This window comes from Coturnix japonica, chromosome 5 (assembly GCF_054131305.1).
Source record: "Coturnix japonica strain WE chromosome 5, WE-NBRP24, whole genome shotgun sequence".
NCBI classification, from domain to species: domain Eukaryota; kingdom Metazoa; phylum Chordata; class Aves; order Galliformes; family Phasianidae; genus Coturnix; species Coturnix japonica.
Genome location: NC_140667.1, coordinates 6807533 through 6824176, shown reverse-complemented (window position 1 = coordinate 6824176; position 16644 = coordinate 6807533). Strand labels below are relative to the sequence as shown.

General features: G+C 36.7%; 1 long non-coding RNA gene across 3 annotated transcripts; it reads right to left on the bottom strand.

Annotated features, from left to right (window-relative positions):
* Nucleotides 1-515: 515 nt before the first annotated feature.
* Nucleotides 516-16341, bottom strand: LOC107314376 (uncharacterized). Of its 3 annotated transcripts, none has more exons than XR_014946958.1 (8): nt 16225-16341; nt 8687-8874; nt 8548-8597; nt 3998-4143; nt 3426-3581; nt 2534-2566; nt 1506-1596; nt 516-691 (listed from the first exon to the last, which is right to left on the bottom strand). It is a non-coding gene; the product is annotated as an uncharacterized LOC107314376 (long non-coding RNA). The 3 variants fall into 3 exon arrangements; XR_014946959.1 differs by lacking the exon at nt 16225-16341 and adding an exon at nt 13503-13650; XR_014946960.1 differs by lacking the exon at nt 2534-2566 and having other exon boundaries at nt 552-691.
* Between the last annotated feature and the right edge of the window lie 303 nt (nt 16342-16644).

The following is a 16644-nucleotide window of genomic DNA, read 5'->3' as shown; positions in this document are numbered from 1 at the left end:
GGAACCGTTCTGATATAAATCATGTGGGTCTCTAGAGAAAACCGACTGTTACGTTCCAACACAAAGGCATAGGCAATAGCCACTCTGAAGAGAATGTGACATTATGCAGAGTAGAAGAAGAGTAATACTGCTTATATATGAGTTCAAGTATAATTTCTCTTCCTATTTTAATCTTCAATACTTGCGGATATTAGAAATAACACAGCAAACACTGCAAGCTTACTGCTACCGAATGTACACAATACTTAGACACTGAAGAGCCATATATAAGTTACTAAGGGTGAAGCTATGGGTTCACATCGGCTGACAGACGCACCTCTCGTACATGCATCGGTACAATTAATTTTTTTGGCGCCAAACAAGAAGCATGGGTTAGATCAGTTAGTTCTCATCCTGCTACATTGTGTAAGCATGTACCTACAGCGCATTTTTCTAATTTTCTCCTGAAGAAATCTCATACTTTCTTAATGTCCTAAAACTTAACTGAATGGCTTACAGTGCTAATCATGTTTAACTGAATGGGAGGACAAAACCACTGAAAACACTGCATCCATTTAGCTCTGACCATGTATGTTTCTAGGAAGAGGGAAGATTAAGGAGTTACATTTTGAGAAGAGGTATTAATCAATTGGGCTTTTCCGCTTTCAATTTCAATGAGGCAGCATTCTATCTTTATACTTTCATTTCCATCCTATGAATTAATCATAAAGGGTTATCAATACAAATACTCTCAACGTTTTTTTAGTTTAGATATTAATACATTATCCATCACTACGGTCAGTTAAGAAGAAATGACCTCTGCATTTTTTTTCTGCATTATTCTAGTAGCTTACCAACATTTAAAACAGATTTTGGATTGTCTTCTGTTAATGTGTTGTTAGCAACACAGCACTGAAGCTGTAAGCTCATATCTATGGTGGTTTTCAGCGTTGTCCCTTTTGCTTTATTTTCTAGATTGGTTAAGCATTGTAATTGCAGATATGATATGAACTTAAAATACTAATATATGTTCAGTAAACTATGCAATAACAATGATTGTTTTATTTATTGTATTTCAAACTAGGAGCTCGCAGAAGAAATGGGCACTGAAATAATTCGCTGGTTGTATGATAAAATATTCCAAGCTACTTTTATGTCAGAATATGTTTGAATAGGTCTGCAAGAACTGGGCACGCCGTAACACATTTCTCAGTTCTTCAGATGACCTAAAGTCTACCCTCAGAATACAGAAACGCTTCCTTTCCTAAGAACACTTTGGAATTAAAGAAGCCGTGCACATTAAGCACGGAGCAGTTTCTGAGAAATGTAGACCGATGAGCATTCTCAACAGGCAGATGATAACACAGCAGTGAATTTCAATTTACTAATCACAGAAGTGTTTGCAAACCTCACCCATGCTACAAAATAAACACATAGTGACAGACTGTCTACTCTATTGGCTACAAAACATAAGGCAAAGGATGAGAGGTTAGAGCAGATTGCAGATTAGTATACGAAAGCCTGACCTGATTCCGGTAAGATCTCTTAAAAAGGAAACGGAGTTGCAGTGGCAGGTGTGGGTAGTAAGGTTACAGTGGCGAAGCACTGGATCGCTTTCTGCAGAAACACAAAGAACTGTTAGTCCGGCAGTCTTGGAATCTCACGAATAGATTGTATTCAAAAGTAATTATAGATTTCATTCTCATTAGTGCTGTCCATTAACTCTACTTCTGCATGATACTAGAGCTCCTTATATTGTAGCGTTTCACAGGCTAACTCTGGGTAAGACCCAAACAGTGCCAACAGTTCTTCCAAAGACAGCAAACGCTATTGTCAGCAGTTTTTGTTGAAGTAACGACAGGCACAAAAACCTATTTTTACTATGCAGGTGAAAAATCTCCTTCTAAAACAAAAGCAAACTGCAGGACAACTGAAAACAAATCAAATGGAGGGAAATCCTTTTTTTCATGGTTAGCTGCCCAATACCAACTAAAGCATTAAACCTGTATATAAATGGAGAAACAATTTTTAAAAAAGATCATTGGGTATTTTTGCCTAGATTGTTATCCAAAGCTGATTCCTTTGCCAAATGATCATGTTTCTATAATTGCACATACACTGTCACATGCACTTACGCACAGAAAACATAGTATGATGATTTTTTTGCCTAATAATTCGCATCGTTACAGTGAAGTTTGATGAATAAAAGGCGCTTGCAAATCTTTGAATGAAAGACATCATATGAATATTATCCAACAGCACTTCCATTATTGGTATTATTATAAATAATAATATAAAAACACAGTTGTTGCCAGTTCTGACTATTCTGATAGAAAAAATAATAGTTCAGATAATCAGAGAGAAAAACAATTAAAAAAAAAAAAAGGAGAAAAACACCATTTTCCAATCCTGAGCACTGCATTTTTCTATTGCAAAACTTTTGGATGTAAATACTATCAGACTTCTTTCTTTACTGATAATTACAGAAGATAGAGATCAGCTGTGAAACTTATGCCTATTGAGTTGCTTTTATACTGATAAAGACTATGCTTACTGTTTCTACTGTCTGACTTCCTTGCGGCAGCGCCTGAAAAGAGATCAGAGAACGAGCTGGAAGGGGAAGCAGAACCACTAAGTCCCATATCACACCTCGTTCTTTTCATTTTAGAAAAGATGGATAAGGAAGTTGGCAGTGCACTCTATATCTGTAGCTATATCAAACAGCACCGTCCATCTCATACAACTGATCCAGCAATAGCAGTCAGAAAAAAAAAATAAAAAGCTTAAGTATTAAATTTATGCGTCAGTGTCACAATGATGAGTGAAAAAATATGTTCCTTATCTCAGTACAGATTGCCTTGTCAACAGTGTCTCAGACAGATAAGGACTTCACGCTTTGATTTCCATTCTAGCATAGAATGAAAACCCCTATATTACTGATATAGAAGAATAAATTGTTATAGAAATAGAAGAAAAAAATATTACTGATATAGAAGAAAGTGGAAATATTTTTTCTCACCCTTTTTATTCCCCTTCTTACCACACTGTACTTCTGTTGAAAACAGCAGAGCTAACGTACAATGCTCAAAGCTACCAAAGGTAGCCAGGGAACAGCAAAGGGAGGAACAGAGAGAAAAGGAAAGGGAATACACTAAGATTTTTCCTTCACTGTGCAATCAGATCGATACCAATACTTGCAGCTAGAAAGGAAGAAACAGTTATTTTTGGAAACAAGAGAGAGAAAAGCACTTTTTGGCACACAGCGGAATGAACATCTGAGATGTGTTGTGAAAAGATGCACTACAAAGTTATGGAGACTGACACTATGAGCAAGTTCAAGAAAAAGTGGGAAGATTAAAAAAAAACTTATGTCTAAAACACTCAAAAAATATTACCTATCTTCATACCATATATTTATGAAGATATTAAAAGGATAACAGATTTACCTTTAAACATCCATAATACGTCAGTGAAGGATGCTGGGGAACAGAACACAGGAACAGGCAGGTTTCAAGCCCAGTGTCCTTTTCTAATGGTAGGAAGAAATTATTGGCCTGGAAGGACCTGGAATCTCTTCTGTTCTTAAGCTCTTCTTTGTGGGCCTGAAACAGTTCATAACTCTAATCATGTATTATGAAATAAATGCTTACAATGGCTATGAGGAAAAGCTATTCAATCAGATATTCCCAATACCGAATAAATATCTGTGTGTTTTTTTGTTTTAAAATTAACTCTATTGAATCCATATCTATCAGTGCATGTATTCCATGTTTTTTTATTGTCCAAGAGCAAAATAACAACAGAATAAGATACTAATTTATTTCATTCCATCTGGGATCTTGAAATTACTTAAAACACAAACAAAACAACCATTTTAATACTTCTATTTTACTATGCAAAAGTGGTCCCAGGCAGGTTAAATCACAGAAATAAATGAACCATATCATGAATGTTTATTAAAGGGGATTTTTTCACAGAAGCTAGTTAAAAAGCAGTGCTGTGTTTTCCACTTACGTACCAAAAATCCATAACATTTCCTCCTTAATGAAGCTGAACAGGCTTATTGTCAGTTGCTGTTTCACATCCAGCTTGCTAAGGACTGTTTGCTTGGCAGTCTCCGAATCTGGGTACCTTACAGGTACTGGCTAGTATTTGTTCTCCATCCTAAATCAGAATCCATAAGACAAACACTAAAGCAATTCAGAAAAGTGCAAGAGACCACACAGATGCCAGTAGACACCTTGGATATTATGTTTATAAATGCTTAGTGCAAAAATATGTTACACATAAATTATGGTAAAAAAGTCAGGTGAGCTTTGAAAGATTAGCCACCTACATGCCAGAAAGATTTACACCTGGTGTCTTGAACATTAAAATTCAAGAGAAAAAAAAAAACACACTACAGGATGCCAAACCTGAAATAGGGCACTGAAACATAATAACGCAGCAGCAGATTTGTTCTTACTTTGTAGCTTCATTCTTGCAGTGACGTCTAGGAAAATGATAGGCCCTAGCAGTTCTAGAAACTGTATGTAGCAACCCAAGGCTCTGGTAGGACAAGGCCCCCAAAAACCTTTATTTTCTCTCTGTTTCCATGTTCTTTAAAGAAACGAAGTTCAGGCATCAGCTCAGAAATACTGCAATGACTGGTAAGCTATGATTGTAGGCGAACCTTCACCATGCAGTTAGCATGGTGCCCGTATCTAATCAGAGCATCAAAGTTGCAAAAGGCACAAACAACAATCCTGGGAGCACTACTTAAATATTATCACCATACTTCCTGTAAGCCCTCTTTCCTAGAACAGCCTCAAACTTATTAAATAATCCTCCCACTAGAGCATATAAGGAGATACAGCAAGGTGTTTGGACTTAACAGGTCCCTATCATAATGGGTTCCTACATCTGATACAGCAAGGCCACAAAGTAAGGAGTATGTTCTGGACACCCTAAATAAAGAGAGACAAAACAAAAGGAGAGACCCTAAATAAAGAGAGACAAAACAAAAGGATAGATAGGCATGATTCCTCATTCCCTGCATATTTCAGGCAGCAGGGTTGCTTGTTTCTTCCTGAATGCAGTTTGCAGTTAACTCTAAATACATCAGTGCAGTCACTCGTGGTCTAGAGTATTTATTTGTAAGAACTGAAAGTCAGCAGTTCACCCTGACTTCTGACTCCATCTGATGAATTACCTTGTCTGCAGTGCCCGAGCTATAAATAAATGCAACATCTGTTGGAATGCTAGGTCTAAAAGTCTAGCTGAATAAATCACTCTGCAGAAATTCCCAAAGCTACTAAGGCTCTTTCTACAGCTTCTGCCCTTTCTCCTCCCCTGCCACGCGTAGATCCATCCTTCTTCACATCTAGTGGGAATTGCTTTAGTACTGTTGCTTGCTTCATTTCAGTTTCTTTAAGGCCTGCCCTCCATGGGACAGGTGGTGGTGCTAAAGAGCTATTGTTCTGTTGTAAAGCAAAATAAATGAAGCCACAAATTCATCAGAAGGGCTATAGGCGCTGTTTTTAACCACTGTAAACTAAATTGGGACTATCTAGGATTATAATTGCGCTCAATATCTTTGGCAGCAGTAAACAAAATAAGAACAGATTTGGCAGACTCTTCTTGTCTTGTTTGGCTTTGCTATCTGATGTCTCCTTCCAGACGTCAAAGACATCTATTGGGTCTCAGTGGAAACTGCAATTTTTCTCTTGTAAGCTCATATTCCCCACAGTAAATTATGGTACTTAATCAGATTCATTGGCCATGTTTAGAGAGGGAAGAGCTACACAACTAGCCTTATCCCAAGTGTCAACTTCTATCAGGCACTGAAGCATCATACTTTGAAATCAAAATCTCCTGTCAATAGTTTAAAAAAATAAATTAATTAAAATTAAAAAAAAAAAAAGAGTCAAACAAAAAAACACATTTCCCCCCCCCCGAAATAATACTATATTCTGCTTCAATTAAAAAATAATAATAATTGACATGCTCTAAAATTAGTGTCAGAGTTACGCGTGGTATTAATATTAACCTGGAATTTTGAATTGGACACCAGACCTCTTGATAAGAAAATCATTCAGTTAAAAGTTCAAGGGGAAAAAAAAAGATTTGGACAATTAGCCTTCGGCTTATAATGCTTTGCTGAACAAACGAGTTGTCTTAAAATACAGACAGCTACCCAGGTATTACAAATCTATTCACTTTCTTTCTGAATGAAGGAAAAATGTAATGCTTCATAAGCTGGTTAATAACATACACTTCTTAGTGCCCCTCTGTACACGTTTAACCTTAAATCTGGTTTGAAATGTGGAATACAGGAGAAAATTGTCTCCGCTAGGTCAAGTTATGCTGTATTTGTCCTTATTTTTTTAATATGATCTGTAAGCTTCCTATCTCATCAAGCTGATCAGGACAGCAGGGGAATGTGGTCCAGTCTCTGAACTTTCTAAATTCCATAACCACTGACCCCCAAATCAGAAAGATTATTTCTGCATACGAATTAATACACTAGAATTCTCTCAGGATCACCACTAGCAGTTGTGATTATATACAGCAGCAGAGTACTCTACTGAAGCTAAGACCAATTTAAACACAGAGTTAAATCATATCAAACGGCTGATAGTAGAAGGTGCTATGGGATTCACAACAATGTTTGCCTGTAGATGAATCATGGCATGCAATCCTATATTTGAAGGTGAATATTTTTAATTAATCTGGCTTTAGCATTCCTGAGAAAGTAGAAAACTCATGAAAATTAGTTGAAAATACAATTAGCAGAAGTTACTTTTTAACATTTGTCCCCAATGAGTTATTTTCACTTTCATTAACAGGTTAAGAATGTAGATTACAAATACTGAAAAAATGTTAAAGAAAAAAAAGGTACTGACATCCAGTTTTCTACCAAAGTAGAAATCAAGAATTTGTTTTCTCATTAGGAACTGTAAATTGCATGCACATTTTTTCCTCATAACTGAGGAAGTTAATACATAACTTTGGCATACACTTCACACACCTATTCTGACAGTTAAACTTAAAAAAAAAAAAAAAAAAAAAAAAAGAGTGAAGAATTATTTATAGCTTAGCCTTCGGCAAGAGGAATTCTGGATGTTTTTTGAATCAAACTTTACATACTTCAGAAATAATAATAAAATAAAAAAGAAAGCCCTAAAGCTAGAGGGCAGAAAGAAAGGAAAGAGAAAGTCCCTTTTTCTATGAAAGTACTGTCATTTATGTTTGAGTTGGTCAGCTTTGTCACATTAACAACAGCTCATGAACTTTACATTGATGGCCTTTGATGCATTTCAACAACTGCAATGAATGCACCTTAATATTTCTGTGAAGCAGTAAGATAGTGTCCTCAAATTTAGAATGAGAAAATGAAATACTCACGCAAAAGGGATTTGTGACCCAGTTGTCAAGCATACTGAACCACTGAATCAGTCTGTAAGAAACACTTAAGTCACCCAAAACCAAACATTTAGATCACTTTAGCAATTGTAATTAGATTCTAGAAAAAAGTCTTCCCCAGGAAAACGTAATATTATCTATTTTAGTAACTACTGACATCACACAAGGGGATACTGCCCCAATCGAGTTACTTTCATTCATTCACTCCCTTAAAAATATATAGTTTATATACCATTTAATGTACATATGTATAAAACAGTCTAAGTATTGAAAACCAGTACTTAAAAAAAAAAAAGGGTATTTTTATTAATCAGTTATTCCTGTGATGTTCATGTGGCAGAATACAGGACTATGAAATAGGAAATGGAATGCAAAAGAATCAAAGCTTTTTTTTTTTTTAAAAAAAAAAAAGTTTACATTTTTAATAATTTAAAATTTTAGAGACATTGTGTGGTGTGACAAGGAGGTACCTGATAAAGTGCATGTAGTTAAGTTCTGCTTCCTTTCTACCACTTGAATGACACAAATGGAGCACATGCTCTGCCCTCAATATTTTAAGAACTTGGGGACACAATGCTTATCCTGTTCATATGCAAAAGAGACACAGACACTGAAAATTCTCTACAGATAAAGATAAGTGATTGCTCTCTTTTAAAAGTGGTACTGAAATGAAATGCTCTAAAATTCCCTTTCTGACAGTCTGTGTTAAAACAGTTTCTTCTTCTTGGTCCAGAAACACAGTCTGTTTATTACTGTGAAGATTACAACAGGGTAGGTGGTAATCCCTGCTGGACAGCCTGGTTTGAAAATAGCAAGCCATCTCCTTATTTCATGCTGTTTATGCTGGACCGATTTAGCCTATTTGCAAGCTTATGCACTAAGTTTAATCCTCAGAATTCTCAAAACACACAGTCCATAATAATCATATGCAATGCTGTGTGTTGGTTTTTTTTTCAAGTGCAACAGAAGAGATTATTCAAATCCTTACAATCTTCCTATAAAATACTGCAGAAATCAGACAGCACGTTCCACCACTGAAAAGATCAAACACTGCAAACAACAAGCTGTAGTTTCAAGAGATCTATTTTGCACATTCTTTCAGTCAAAGAGATAAGAAAAGGAATACAGTAATATCAAAAGGCAAAATGCCCATGCTAAACTTACGATTTTCTGCCAGCTGTCTGAAGTATCACCATCTCCAGTCAGGGGAACACCTAAATAGAGAAGCCATTAAGACTAGAGAGGACTAACTTGTCTGGGTAAAACTCATATGAGAAGCCAACAATTTGTGCACAATACTCACATCTTAAGGAGTTCTTTCCTTAGGCCACATTTAGATGATTGTGTCCAGTTCTGGGCTCCCCAATTAAAAAACAAACAAACAAACAAAAACAAACAATAGAGATCTCCCAGAAGGAATCCTCAAAGATGATAAAGGGCATGGAATATCTCCCACATGATGAAAGACTAGGTAATCTGGGTCTGTTCAGCCTGGGGAAAAAAAGACAGAGAGTGGATGTGGAAAATGTTTATAAATAAAAAGGAGATTTATAAAGGGAGATGGGATGCAAATGCATGAGGCCAGACTCTTCTTGGTGGTGCGTAGCTGTAGGACAAGGAGTTAATATTCTAAAACCTGAACATATTAAGTTCCGTACTGATATGAAGAATAACTTCTTTACAGTAATGGTGATGGAGAACTGGAACAGCCTGCCCAAAGAGGTTGTGAAATCTCCTCCTATGGAGATATTCAGGACCTGACTGGATGCCTACCTGTGCAACCTATTGTAGGGTACCTGCTTTAGCAGGACATTTGGACTCGATCTCTTGAGGTTCCTCCCGACCGTCATGATTCTGATATATTTATTTTGTGCACTGAAAAATGTCATAAGTTTGAAATTTCTGACTCTCAGTTACTTGATCACCTTTCCCAAAACAGTTACAGTTCCCTGAGATGGTTCCCTTGTTTACTTTTGAAATCAGGACAACAGTTTCTAGGCTTAGAAAGTGCTGCTCTTATAAAAAAGAACAAAGGCAAAAATAAAGAAAGAAGGATTTGTCTACTGGAATCTGTGTGGCAGTAATGCATGGATTGCAACAAAAGTTCCATACCAGTAGGCGTTTTTTTTCAATATACTTTCAAAAGGCCCTTGCAACACTGGGACCCGGAGTTCGAATCCCCCCTGTGGCGCAAGTGGTAGAAGTGCCGCTCTGCTACACAGAGGCTCGAATCCCGGGGGCTGGACTCGATGATCTCTAAGGTCCCTTCCAACCCGCACGAAACTATGAAACTATGAAAAGGCATATGTACAAGTTCCATCGTAAGGGCAATATGTTAAGATATAGAGGTAGAAAATTAGAAAGACAAAAGCCAAGCCTGATGTCAACCTGGACACTGTATTATATGAGAACAAAAACCTTTCTTTACAAATGTATTAACAGTAAGAAGAGGGCTATGAAGAATCTCCTCCCTTTATTGGATATGACAGGGAATGTGACCACTGAGGATAAGGAAAAATTCCCACCAAGAGTGTGAGAAGGTCATGCTGAAATCAATATAGCTAGGGTAGATAACATGCACCTTAAACACAGAGCGCTTGGTAACCACCCTTAACAAACCAAAACTCTTCTTTAATTGTGAACAAATAGTATTTCTCTCCAGACTTAGTAGTTCCTATTCAGTATTGCATGTTTTCAATACCTTATTCATTTCTTAATACACCTTAGAGGAATTTTGTTTCTATAAGGACTAATATGTCTTCTCAATAGTGGGAGAAATGGATAACAATTCTTGAATTCAGAAAGGTGGCAAAGCAAGAAAATTGTCACTCGGATAATTTAAGGGACAGTTAAAGATGTTAAGACCAAAGTACCTCCAGTTCTAACAATCCTTCTGAAGTACAATTCCTGACTGAAGCCCTCTCCCCTAAGTAGCAATTTATTCCTGCATTTCTGTAGCTGTTCTACAACATTCATAGATGATATCAGTCACTGGACCAAGTAAAATGGACAATATTAGGAACTCCAGTTTTCAAAATAGAAGAGGCTGAAACACCTGGGTAGGAAAACTTGAATGTTTTCCATTTTCCAGTTTTTAAAATTTTAGGAATGTAATGATAGAGAAGCAGTGTCCGTTCAATAGTTCTAGATGCAACTTTACTGCTATTTATCACCCTGGCAGGCAGAACTAGACAGCTTATTCTATGAAATGCAAGATTGTACACATAACGTAGCTATACAAAGCCTACTCATTGAAAGACAGGTGAACGTTGCCAAGAGATATAACTGTCAGTCAGAGTGTATTTCAAAAATTGTATATATTGAACACAGATGGGAGCTGAAGATTTGTGTTACTGCTGAGATTTGGGTCATGTCATTTAAAAGCAGTACAAATGTTTTGGTTTAATCTTTCTCTCCCTAGCATTAGCGAACACCTCTTTTACCACTGTTGCACAGGCTCAGTACAGCTATTCTGTTATGCATACAGGTCTTTTTCTGGCATATCTTAGAATATTCAGGAACATCCATACACTTAAGTATATTCTCAAATGTTGAACAGGACTTCCAACTGATGCATGATTCAAAAGTTACTCTTTTAAATTGTCTGTTTTCAGTGAACCCCTCATGTTCTGGGGTGTCAAGACACATTAAGATCTTGTACTTCTTAATTTAAACATACCAAACACATTGCAAATCTCATAAGTTTGCAGGACTATGCACAAGAAAATGTTTGTGCTATGTTAGATCCTTCCACTGCTACCTTAGAGTCTGCTGTCACAGACCAGTTGCCGTGGAAAACAAACTTTCCATCTAACCTGGTAAGATCTTTCTTATGTACTTACAATTGGCTAGATTTCTTGGCAATGCATTTTGATAATATATACTTCATAGTATAAAATAGAAAGGAAAAAAAATATAGACCATCTGTTCAAAGAATTTGCAATTTGAGAAGAAAAGAAAAAAGAGGCTGAAAGTCAAAACAAATTCTTATAGACCATGACACATCCCAGCAACAGAAGCTGCCAAGAGGACTTCAATTCCCATCAGTGATCAAGATCTCCTTAAACTCTACCAAAGAGTCATCATTTTAAAAAAAGTCACAATGCCTGAGTCCAAATTTATTGAGAATAACATGCTGTTATCCAAGGGCACTAAAAATTCCAGGAGTATAAAGCAATTGGTGCAGCTGTCCAAATACTAGTACAAACATGGAACATTACTATAAATTCACCAGAAAATCAGAAAGCCAAATGGACAAAAACAAAATTAATGCTCATTACTTAAGCACAATATTGAAGAACTCCTGCAATATATCATGCAGCGCTGTAAATCTGGAAGGAAGAGCAACACGTATTATACAAGCACTCATAGACCACCTGCTATTGCTCTCTGAAAAATTTCTGAGTATACAAACACCTACCTACCACAATTAACTGTTTTATTAGAAACAAAGTCACTAGGTTTTATTTAGTTTTGAACAGATCTTCTCCTCCTAAATTTAATTTTTGTAAGCCTACAAATACATATTAGAGAAAGTCACCAAGGCTTTTCTCTCGATAAATGTGATATATGACCCACGATAGAATTTTTTTGTTTACTTAACACAATTTTGTAATTAAAGAGATGCAAGACCATATGGTAGGCAGGATAAAGAGCTGCCTCATAAAAAATGGATTTAGATATTTCCATCACTTTAAATCTTATCAGTGACAAATATCAACATTGTAACATAATCTGTGTTGGTTTACTCTCCTATTACATTGAAAGGTTTGCTCTTTGCGATCCATGTTTTGTGAGCTGAAGAAATTGTAACTTTTTCTGTAGAATCCATCACAGTTTTACTGATGTTTAAGCTACTCACTGAAAAGACAATAGGCAATATCTGTATATGATCATATTAATAAAAGAAATTATTAAAAAAATAAACTATGGAAGATTGACTGAAGTGTGATAATCCTTCACATTTCAAATATTTAAGAGATTTCACCTTTTCCTCAAAATTTAGGCTTGTTACAAGTCAAATCCAACCAATTCTGAAACACATTATTACAGGCTACATTGAAACCTCTCACTGGACACTGTGCTGAGTCTTCCTCAGAGACTTAATTGTGGCTGCATCCACACTGCAAAAAGGGATGGAGTTACGCCAATCTTTTTCCCTTCAGCCATCTCCTGCACAGGGCCAACATTTCATTGCCTGGGGAGACAGTAGGAACACTTCAGCCTGGAGTCAGAGCATCAGCCAGCAAGTGAGCAATCAGAAACTTGGCACAAGGATTAGCTCAAACTCTTGCCACAGAGATGCCATAACAAATAGAGTTTTCTGCATGTTGCAGGCACGCATTCTGATCCAAAGTCTTCCTAAACATTCTCTAAAATATTGGTCCTTAACATAAAAAAAAACCTCCTGTCTTTGCACTTTCAATGAGTAATTCTCTTTGATCCTCAGAATAACACTTTGTCTCCCTTCTAGTAGTTACAGTTTTTCCTTGGTTACACACACAGGGAAGATTACTTCCAATTTGCAAAAGCAAGTAGTCTCAGCTGGAGTGTGGCATATCCTATTCTGTTCCATCTATGTCAAAACATTTTTTAATCCACCACTTCTCAGGTTCTAACTAAGTATGGGGTTTGCTTCTTCGGTAATTGCTTTCTTTTACTCTCCTTTTTTCCATTGTCCTCTGTAAAGAGATCAAAAGCAAATTCTCAGAATTTCCAAGTTGTGCAGCATCCCTTTGGTAGAGTGCTCTCAGAGTTACCACTCAGACTCTACACTTCTCCACATAAATCATTTATCTTTGTAATCCCTGTGTCTGCAGCAGCAACCAAAATAACTGCCACTCATCTGATGATCAGCAACTCTTTGTGAGTGTTTGGCCACCGTCTGAAGTTTCAAACACACACTATCTTTTGCTGATAATCTATAATTTAACAGTTCTGTATCCTAAATACCTCATATCATCTTCACTGTCTGGGAACTCAAGCTCCCAGTTCCTTTCCTTACGAGATTACAAATGAGAAACAGAGGATGACAGGAGAAAAATTCACACTTGAGGACAGTCTGACCTCTAAGAGCATGTAGAAATACATTAACTGACTTCTAACATGTAAATACTTACTACCCATTCCCTAATTAAAGGTTTCTGGTGGTACACATAGAAGTCAAATCCCATGTTGTCATCCAGTTCCAGCTTTTGTCCACGGCTCTTTGTGTGCCAAGCAGATGTCCACAAATGTCAGAACTTCAGAAGTTAATCACCATCCTATCTGAATGCCAGGAGCAAACCAGAAATGTCAGTAAAAGTGATAAATGTACTTCGTCTATCCAGCCAGTGTGACTGAAATGTGAAGTACGGATGCCAGAATCGTAACCAATTACACTTGACTCTTTAGAGTTCAGGACTTACTTGATGCAAGTCTGGAGCAAGAGTATAAAGAAATTTTGACAAATGCATTCCTAATTTAACAGCTCAGCGAGCTCTAACTAGCACAATTCTATTGATTTAGTTTAATTATAACAATTAATATTAGATGAGAATACAGTATAAAGCCATTAACAAAAATAATACGAATGATAAAGGAAAATTTGCCAATCAGTGCAGTGGGATCCAGACACCCCAAGCATACAGAACATACAGGATTTGTTTAGTAACAGCTACAGAAATTTTATGATAAAAGCTCTTCCTGACTGAAACATTAGAGTTCTTGCAAATCATTACAGCAAACAAGCAAAATGCAATTAACATTGTTTGCATTGTAGCATTTAATTATCTGAAAATCTTTTAGGAAAACCCTTCAGAAGCAACTACGTAACGCAAGAAGCCATCAGGGCTAAGCAAACAACTCTAACAGGTGGAAAAAAAACATAGATTCATTTGCAAATATTAATTATTCTGATAAAAATAGAAGATTCTGAGGATTAATTTTGGTAATTTATCTGTAATATGCAGAAACATAATTTTCCAACCAATATGAAATGGTAAACAGAGTAGAACAAGAAGCATTATTTTTCCAAAATGTGCATAATTTCAGCTCTGCCCATTTATGTCACTTTAATCACGTCACCAGAAAACACCTTAGGGTCTGAAGCGTGGCTCTTTCATGTTCAGTCAAGCACAAGACGGTGGCCTCATTCACACTTTCCTTGCCAGATTTTAGAGTTCCCATAGCTCCTAGTATCCAAATACTGTAACACACAAACTCCTTTAAAAAGATCAGATGTTCTGGAGTAAATTCATCTACTCAAGCAAATAAGTATCTTGACAGCCATGGAGTCAAATGGGTAGCAGTTTAAAACTGGACACCAGATAAATCATTCAGAATCATAATGTGTCTTTAATGTCTCTCTGTTGCAACATTATACACAAACAAATCAATGCCAGGCTCTATGATATTATCAAGTAAAAGAGCAAGTGCAAATCATGGGGGAGTCTAAAAGATCAAGTATATGAAGGAAGGATACAAAATGTTGTACAAAAAAGACTGGAACGTGAATAAAGCGTGCTTATATTCCAACAGCAAATATAGATATACTAATGTAAGTCATGTTCTCTCTGAAACTGTATTTTTAAACTGATCTTGTCCATTTGGTATAACTCATAGTCTATCCAAGCAAATGCACAGGCTAATCATCATCCTGCTTAGCTACTTTGCCTCATGAAAACTACAAAAGCAACAAGGAAGTCCCTCCTAAAGCCAACAGGTAACGATAATAAATTCACAGTATTACGAGAGACTGTCTAATATATTAATAATGTCTCTGAAAAATCTGGTCCCTTTAAATACCTGCATTTTAATCTGCTTATGAAGCACAGTTTTGTCCTCTATGAGTCATATACTAACAAGCACTCTGATTATTTGGAATAACAGAGATAGAATGAAAATACTTCAGAGGAAAGATCTAAAGCTTATTTTCCTTCTCCCACATACACATTTAGGAAGCTCTTAGGTAACCTGCTATGGTGGCCTTAAATTTTAATATTCTGTTATCAAAACATTTTCTTAAGTAGAGAGTCAACACAATGACAAAATATTATTGCAGTCTCCTTAAGCTCAGGAAAATGGTTCTATTTTTTGAATCTGCAAAAATAACTAAGTAAACACTGCTGGTTTTGTCACCGTGTCGGTACCTGAGATTTCAACAAGGGTGTCAACATCTCCTTAGGTGTCTGAAGTGTTAAATATTGAGGGCAAAGTTAATTATTCTTATTTTCATAATATCTCCAATACTTTCATTTTGCTGAAGATGAAATCCAGATTGGCTTTTTTCATCTTGACTTCTACAACATCCACCATCTTACTCTCACATCTTGACATGTTCCACTTTGTCTGTTCTCAATCCACTCACTAGTACGCAACTAAATTAATTTCTTGGCTGTGCCACCATGTCAGCGAGAGACTGCTCTCTTTTTCAGTCAAACAACTCCTGATCCAAAGAGAAGTTTTATACTGAATGTGCTTTGTGGCTTTTAGTACAGTATAGCCTGTGGTATGAATACGTGCTCTTCACTGATTTCCATGTCAATTCAAGCCAGCTGTCATGACTTATTAGTCCTATTTCATTATGAACTCTCACACTTTTTCTCATCCTCTAAACATGGGATAAATTCACTACAAAAAGAGCATAATGATTATTTCTATTCAAATTAATTTTTGATGCTACCTTTCTTCTGATGGCAAACAAGCCTGAATTACCATCTTCTGTGAGGGCCTCTGGGATGCTGGCATTTTACCCCCATGCCAAAAGTGATGGCACATCCAGTGCACCCAGAGGCAGATGCAAGAGACACATTCAGTATGCACTAAAAGGCATTTTCATGCATGCATATAAGAATTACTCACATGAGTGTTGGTCCATGTATGCAAATGTAACACATGCAAAATGATCCAAGACAGCCAGCATGTCTTCACCAAGGTCACGTCTGACCAGTCTTGTGGCCTTCTATGATGGAGTGGCACCTATGGACAAAGGGAAGGCACCTGATGTCATCTTCCTGGACTTCTGCAAGGCCTTTGACATGGCTCCCCACCACATCCTTATCTCTAAATTACAGCATTGGATTTGAAAGATGGACTATTAGGAGGATAAGGAATTGGTTGCTTGCAAAGTCACAGTCAGAGGGATATGGCCAATGGCTTCATGTTCAGGTGGAGGTCAGTAACAAGCTTTGTCTGCCAGGGGTCTGTCTTGGGTCCAGTACTCTTTAGCATCTTTGATAATGACACAAATGATGGGATTGAGTGCACCCTCAGCAAGTTTGC